The sequence below is a fragment of the Cupressus sempervirens genome, chromosome 6 (genome assembly GCF_028749045.1).
Source record: "Cupressus sempervirens isolate cs-2001-9-10 chromosome 6, ASM2874904v1, whole genome shotgun sequence".
Classification (NCBI taxonomy): Eukaryota; Viridiplantae; Streptophyta; class Pinopsida; order Cupressales; family Cupressaceae; genus Cupressus; species Cupressus sempervirens.
In genome coordinates this window covers 130,958,121-130,965,135 of record NC_143123.1, presented here as the reverse complement: position 1 = coordinate 130,965,135, position 7,015 = coordinate 130,958,121, and positions in this window count along the sequence as shown.

Below are 7,015 nucleotides of genomic sequence, written 5' to 3'. Positions count from 1 at the left end.
TCCTCTCTGTTTAGTTCCATCTCATTACCAAAATATGTCACTCCTTTGAACACAAACATATGCATTAATAGAGAGTAGTGACCAAAAGTTTTTTCCACCTTGCCCTTCGCAATCCCAACTAAACCAATGTGAATTTCTTCAGCCAAAAAGGAAGCAAAATAAAAAATAACATCTACATTGAAGGAAGCAATCTGAACCATCATGTACATGAAACCAATGGGCATAAATTCTTGCTCATCTTCACCAAAAACTCGGCATAAGGTCCTGTATATCTCTACAGCCCAGGAAGTGAAAAGACTCTTCTTAAAAGGCTCTCTAGAGGCTGCAGTAATTACTGGAAAAGTTCCTATTGTACCAATATGTGCCCTTAGTGCACCTCCCCTAATTACATCCTTCTTTGATTTATATTCATTCTCTAATTCTAGCAGATTGATTTGCACATGGTAGTCTGATAATGGTTCCAGGTGAAAAACCTCTCTAATTTCTTCAGGAGTAATTGAGACCAGAGGCACACCATCCTTTCTTCTTACAACCCTAATGGCTTGGTCATAATTCTTAGCAATGGCTTCAAAAAAATCATTATCCATGAAAACACTTGGGACTACTAACTTTCCCAAATCAAAATTCCAGACATTAGCATGCGGGGCAAACAACTTTCTTTCCGAAAGCCACTTTTTAAACAAGGTAAGGCTAGTTTGAGTAGTTGTTGCATCCCTAACCCAGTTCCCCTTGTCATATAGGCCATCACCAATTTTAAGTGTAGGGTTTAAGGAAATTAACTTTTTAACTTGTGCAGGCTGTACAGTAGATTCTGGGAGTAATTCTAATAAATCATCGTGGACATTCCTATCCATATAATTAATTTTCCCAGAGAATGGTTTCTTCGGAGACATTTTGACAGTATTGAGAGAATTCGAATGCCATAGAGGTTATAATATGAGTACTTACTTGACTTGCTGAACTTGTTCTTCTCTGACTTCTAAAATTTCTCTCGAATGATAGAAGAATAGTTTCACGTCTTTACCAGGCTTAACACAACACAATCAATTAGGCTCTTGTGCTTAGAAAATTTGCAATCTCTGTTCGCGTGGGACTGGAATTAATGAAAATCTTTGTGTTATTCTCTATTTCTCCCACATGCAAAGCTTTCACTTATCATAAATGCGCCAAACAAAAAAATAGAGTGGCATCGCACTTTTTTTTTTAAACTTGTGCCATTGATCCTTGAAAAATCCTACGATCTGGGAATTACAACTAAGTTGACTCAGCTTTCTTCTTAACACATTGGCAGTCAAGCCAATAAAACACCTCCACCTCTACCTTTCCTTCAAGGTTGGCACTTCAAACTGGGCCCACACATGACTACGCACATGCGTCATTAACTCACTAACTTGTTATGCATAATTCTCGAGCACCTTTCCACAGCGAGCTAGCGATGATCACTGATCTTACTTTAATCGTGTGGTAGACAATTGAAACAACCTTTAAGAACACGATGGTGGGTCCATTGCTCGTTAACTCGGTATACCTAATTTTTTGCACAACTCTTTATAGCGAGTCAACAAGCGTCGTCGATCTAGACTTGATCTTGTGGATAGCAATTTTACTTTAACAGTAGTGGGCCACACTCGCTAACTTGCTATACTTAACTTCTGAGCACTTCTTCATAGCGAGTCAATGCCACCCTTTGATCCCAGCTCGATCTCACGATCAAAAATCTTCGTACCTAGTACACGGGAAGTGGCTCCATGATATCGTTGTCCATGATATGGGCTCTACAGATTTCTACCAAGCATTGGTCGAAAGTTTGACCAATGAATGGAAGAAAATGCGTTAACAATGCCAACATTTTTCAACCACCGTATTCGTTGAAGTTTTGACCAACCTACTGAATGGTCAAATTTTTGACCAAAAAGTTTTCAACCAGTGCCATCTAGTTTTCCACCATGCATTGGTCAAAATTTTGAGCAATGCCCTACAGATTTCTACCAAGCATTGGTTGAAAGTTCAACCAATGAATGGCAGAAAATGGCTCAACAACCTGGACATGTTTCGACCAACGTATTGGTCAAAATTTTGACCATCTAGTATGTTCATCAAATTTTTGACCGAAAAATTATCGACCAATTCGTTGGTCAAATTTGGTCGAAGATTGGTCAAAAAATGGGCCAAAATTTCAACCAATAAAGGTCCAAAAATGAGCCCAAATGTACTAGTGAACTGTGCATTTCTTATTTTTTGGACTTATTTTATTTTGTGTCTAGTATTTTTACTTTCTTTTCTTTGTGTGAGATTGAAATCTTGTAGATTTTTGTACATCATTTTGACTTTAGGTAAGCTATATACATGGAATAAAAACTTTTACTTGGCTAGTATGTGTTTTTTCCTATTATTCTATTTCTTAGATTTTAATAATAGTAAGCCCAACAATCTTTTATTGGAAGCATCTAATAAATTGTTGGTAATGTGTGATTTTCTCTTTCAATATTGTATTGCCTCTATTGTCCAATCAAGTTATCTTTGATTCTACAATAGATATGTGTTTCATTTACATTTAATGATTTGATTCTTATATTATTATTTTGAACATGTAGTAAATGTGTTTGAGTATATGATTTGTGCTCATAATATTGTAAGTTTTAGGTAAGTTAAAAATACGATCTTGATAGTTGAGTGGTTAAGAAATTAAAAATTTGTCTTGTGTTTGATCTTTTTGTTTTCCCCCAAATAAAATGGAGTGAAATATAGCTTTTAATGATGGTGTCTACAAGAGGAACAAATAAAATTAAAAACTCGATGCCTCCTTCAATTGTTAATTGTGGTCAAATTTCTTGTAATGGCAATGTCTTTCCCTTGGTGTTTAGATCACTTCCATGTCTCTTGAATCACCTTTCTACATAGCTTTAAAATCATTACCAATGTAGGAGAATATGAGGTCTTTTCTATTTTCCCTAGTAGTATGATGCAAGGGCATTGTTGGTTTCTTAACTTTCCTACTGTTTTTAGTCAATGGTTGTTGAGTAATAGTATTGACTGAGTTGCAGTTCTGATCGAGTTCAGTATGAACCAAGTTTCCTTGATGACTAAGTTCTTTCATGTGTCGATTAGTTTGGTGATCCTTCTAATGGTTGGTCATGTCTTGGATCCTTCATTGACCGAGTTGCCTGTGTTCTATTCTAGTTGGAGGTGACCTTTTCATTTAAGTTTGTGATAGGTATTTAATATTTTTTGTGAGCCGACTTGTGGCTTGGTTATGCATTTAATTTAAGGGCTAATTTAGTTGGTAATTTGTAATAGGCTGACTTGTGGCTATGAAAGTATTTAAGGGGGTCTGGGGGAAATTCTTAGGCATCATTTTGGGGAGTCATAAAGAATTTGTTTAGTTGAGGACTCTTAGCGTGGACTAGCTTGGAGATAGAAGTTCACATTTGAGTCTAGAGATTTGTTCTTCTTTGAAAGATGTATTTTTATTTATAAAAATCATCCTCAATAATAGCAACTTCCAATTCCTTACCAGCATAAGTGAAACTCTCCTCTTCAACAATGTCATTGCACACAACAAGATGTCGTACAATTCCCATGTTAGATCTATCCATCTACTCATGAAAACCAAAAGATACTTCATCAACTTCAACAAAATCATCATGCATTTCCACAATCTATCTTCTTCTCTTCATAATATCTTGAACTGGACAAACAACTTTCTGTATAATCCTCATATGCCAACTCAAATCAGATTGTTCTAAATCATCAATCCTTTCACGAAATTCATCCCAAAAAGAATCATACGCATTTCTCTCAACATCATCAAGATATCTTCTTTCATTTTGTGCTAACTCAATGGCTTTTGTCAAATAACTTTGGATCCACTTGTCTCCTTCCATGAACCATCTTTCCACATACAAAAAATGATCAAATGATAAGTCATCTGCAATTGTAGGCCAAATCTGCAGATCTAGCACCCTACACCAAATTCACCAACAAGCTAGGACTTCTGAAGAAAAATCTTCTCCAATATTTTTTTTCCCAATCCAAGGTCCTAGTACAAACTTCCTCACACTTTAGCAATCTATTTGCACACTTAGGAATACTGAGCTCTGATACCATTTGATGCAGCGAGAATCTGAAGGAACCCCTACTGGAGGTAATCTAGATCCTAGCACACAAACACACAACAGAAAATGAACAAGCAGAATGAGATTCAAATCCAGAGAGAGAATGTTTCATATATTCAAATCAAAAATTTTACATCCAACATGCTCAGTTGTATGTTGACATAGATGTGATTGAGGATTTAAATGTTGATATGGAGTTGTACATGTTCCTTATGTTATGGATGTTATTGATCTAAATGTTGCTCATGATAAGCAGATGGATTTACCTATTGGTGATGTGGTTAAGGGTTTTAGAGATGTTATTGAGGTGGATTTACATGATATTGCTATTTTTGATATGCATCTAAACTTATATGTTGTTGTTGAGATGTTGAAAGTTATGGATGTTGCTACTGATGTGGATTTTGATGATGTTGTTGATTTACATGTTGCTAGAGAAATGAATATACATACTATTGTTTCTACTATTATGGATCTGAGTTCATATGTTGTTGCTAGTTGGGTTTGTGATTTGGATATTGTTGTTAATCTAGTTTTCATATATGAAGATGTTATTATGGTTGTTTGTGATGATAAGTTGCAGTGATTACTTGTGGAGCATTATGGTTTTTAGTTAATCCTTATTAGTGAGTATGTTCATTGGTTGGATGAGATTCTAATTTTTGGATGGACAAAGCACAAATGGTTGATTTTCATATTTAATCTTTATCCTTGATGAAGTGGAAACCTTTAGTGAAGATGAAGACTAGAGTAGAGTTTTCTTTTGGAATCAAAATGTGGGACATCTTTTTCTATTTCCTAGGGAGTTTGATGCAGGAGCATCTAATGTCCTTTCTATTTACCCTAGTAGTATCATGCAGGGACATCCTTGGTTTCTTAACTTTCCTACTCTTTTTAATCAGTGATTTTTGTTGACACAAAAGCCTACTGTTAGAATTCTTTAGAATAACTGAGAGGAGGGTGAATCAGTTATTCAAGGTCTAAATGCCCTAATAATACTTTTTCTAATTATAGTGAGCCCATAAAATTTTCATCCATCCAAACTTAAATCAACCATTTTAGTAAATTATAGTAAATCAATATGTAGGGATAAAACATGCAAGATCAACACATGACATAGTGATTTACTTGGAAACCCAATTTGGGAAAAACCACCAATAACATGCTACTTAATTCTCACTCTTCTAAAGTGATGCCCTGTTAAGAGCCTGCCCTGTTAAAGGCTTACAACACACTGTTAAATGTGACATTGTTGGAGGATTTCACCATACTATTAGGAATGGGCCTGGTCAAAGGACTTTAGAACATTCACTTGGACTGTCACCCTGTTAAAGGATTTATAACATGGCTATTAAACCAACCTAAGTCCATAGGATTTAAACTATCTGTTACAATTGCTAGAGAGTAACAATAATGGCTTTCTGATCTGATACAAATTACAACATATTTTGCAAATTTTAGATCACACTTCAATTCAGTCCTTTTGCTTGGCTTTTAATCACTTTGGCTTTGATAGCCTGTCATCTCAAGCTTCATCTCCTTGAGTCTTCTCACTCATCATACCAATGCAACCATATCTGTGGTCATCTGTTGAAGCAGAGTATAGGTTCTCTCTTACTCCTTAGCACCTCCTTCAACACTTTATGCTTTCATGCTTGACCTCCTCTATTCTGCTTTGTGACCTTGTTACTCCTTAAATAGAAATCTAGATTTCCTTTGCCGCTCGATTCTCCCTCTCCAACTTTAGGGTTTCAAATGGATTAGGTAGGATATAGTGTATCTACCCCATATTTTGCTCTTATCTAGAAACTTCGTCTAGAGTCTAGTTGTATTCTCCAAAAATGTTCTACATGGTGTTTTGTGCCACCAACTCATCACTCTTATCTTCTATTTAATTCACAAAATTCTAGAAATCAACCTTGTCGGGTTAGATTTGATGAATCTTCAATCTTAAAAATAATGCAGCAACTCGACATTATTGGTTTATTGATGCTCGACACCTCTGTGTTACTCGGCACTTGTATCCTACTCGGCACCTAAAGATCACTCGGCATCTGAAGTTTACTCGGCATTTGAAGTTCACTCGGCACTTACTGAAGTTCACTCAGCATCTGAAGTTCATTCGGCATCTGAAGTTCACTTGATACTTACTGAAGTTCATTCAGCATCTAAAGTTCACTTGCTCAGCTTCAACTAGGAATCTGTTCGGCACTTACTAGCTTGCTCGTCTTCAACTAGGAATTTGTTTGGCACTTAGTAGCTTGCTCGACTCCCTCTTTAATAGACTTAGTTAGGCTTTACAAATGACTTAGCTAAAACCTTACATCTTTGATATGTTTCAGTGTGCCCATTCTCTATGTCTTAGAGTATGTTGTCAATACACTTTTTCATCAATGGCTTAGCTGATCCTTGTACTTCATTACAACATCATAACTTCAACCTTTCTTTAGGTGTACTAGTTACATCTTATTGATTGCCTCCTCCTTATCAATCAACCAATTGATAGTATTTGGATCACTAAAGCAATTGTCATTCTTGCAAGTAGCAAGTTTGACATCAATGACAAAACAATGATTAAGAACATTCTTTAGCAGTTCCATTACTTTTTATGTATGATCTCTTCAATCATTTCCAACAATCTCCCTCATGATCTTTTCAATAATTTCTAACACTTGCACCCTTGCCTAAGGGAATGCATCTTAGCCAGCCTTGTGTAACATGGAAATGACCTCCAAGTGTGGGACTTGCACTCTAGGGTCGAATCTCTAGAGAAAGATAGCTTTCTTACTATCAGGATGCACCTAACTACCATTTAGAAGGAAAAGGGAGAAGGAAACTAAAATTAAAATGCAGAAAGGGAAAGGGGGGTGATGCATCAAGATAGATATATTGGTTACAAC